The sequence below is a fragment of the Trichechus manatus genome, unplaced genomic scaffold (genome assembly GCF_000243295.1).
Source record: "Trichechus manatus latirostris isolate Lorelei unplaced genomic scaffold, TriManLat1.0 scaffold00058, whole genome shotgun sequence".
In the NCBI taxonomy this organism is placed as follows: Eukaryota; Metazoa; Chordata; class Mammalia; order Sirenia; family Trichechidae; genus Trichechus; species Trichechus manatus.
In genome coordinates this window covers 15,309,848-15,311,019 of record NW_004443994.1, presented here as the reverse complement: position 1 = coordinate 15,311,019, position 1,172 = coordinate 15,309,848, and positions in this window count along the sequence as shown.

Below are 1,172 nucleotides of genomic sequence, written 5' to 3'. Positions count from 1 at the left end.
CAAAGGTGGAAAGTGGGGACCTCACTACTATCAAGAATAAGAGAAAGGAGCAGAGCACATCCTTTGGACCCAGGGTCCCTGGTCTAAGAACCTTCTAGACCCAGCAGACACAGAGAGAGAGAGAGAGCTGTAACACTGGAGATGGTGCAAGACAGCGAGAAGCAGAGGCTGAGAAACTGGCAGAAAAACCATGAGACTGGTGTAAGATGGCACAGGGGGCCTATGGAACAAAGCACTTATAGCGAGTGTGCTGACTCACAGTGAGAAAGCTAAGGGCCTTTGGGCAGAAGTCTCTTGCTGGAGTGGGTTGCCCCTGGCCACTTATTGGTGGAGCTAAAGAGCTTTGTAACACTTGCCTGAGTAGGGCAGAGGCCAGGCCAAGAAACTGAGGGCCAGAGAGAGGCCTGCCTGTGGGCATGGCTGAGAAGAGGCTGCCCTGATTGAAGAACTGTATCCTGAGTCATTCCTGATCCTCAACTGTAACCTGTTACTTCCCTAATAAACTCCATAACTGTGAGTATTGTCTGTGAGTTCTGTGTTGTCATTGCAATGAATTATTGAACCCAGCAGAGAAGTAGAGAGTGTTGTGGGAGGGACGACTGGTGTCAGATTTGGTAAAAAGTTTGGAGACAGGAAGTATGTTTGACCTCCACCTCATAGCAATTGGCCTTGGATTGATGTTGATGGTGATTCTTCCTCCACTTCTTGAAGTTAGAGGAGGTCAGACACCTCCGCCATGCCACTTATACAGTGAGTAAAACTTTATCATCCAAATTAGAAGACATTTGAGAAAGAAAAGGGCACCATTAATAATTACTCTAGGACAATAGACACAAATCAGTTCTGCCCCAAGCCTTTTTGGACGTACCCTACAGAAAAAAACTCTGCTTCAGGGGATAATTTTTCTATGATTGGGATGGAGAGAGGAAGTGGAGAAACATTTTAATGTAATATATCTTATAGAAGGAATATTTCCTTGTGTCTAGCCTCGATAGGAGAATTTACACAAGTAAGAGTTAACTTGTTCTATTTAAGAAAGAAACAGAAATTCAGCGGATGCAAATTGTCTAAAAAGTGGGGAAGAGAAGAGTCTTAAGATGAAAGAGATGCTTGAGAAAACAGCAGTAATCTAGGGGCTAAAAACTGGAGTGGGGTGAGGAAGCACATAGTCA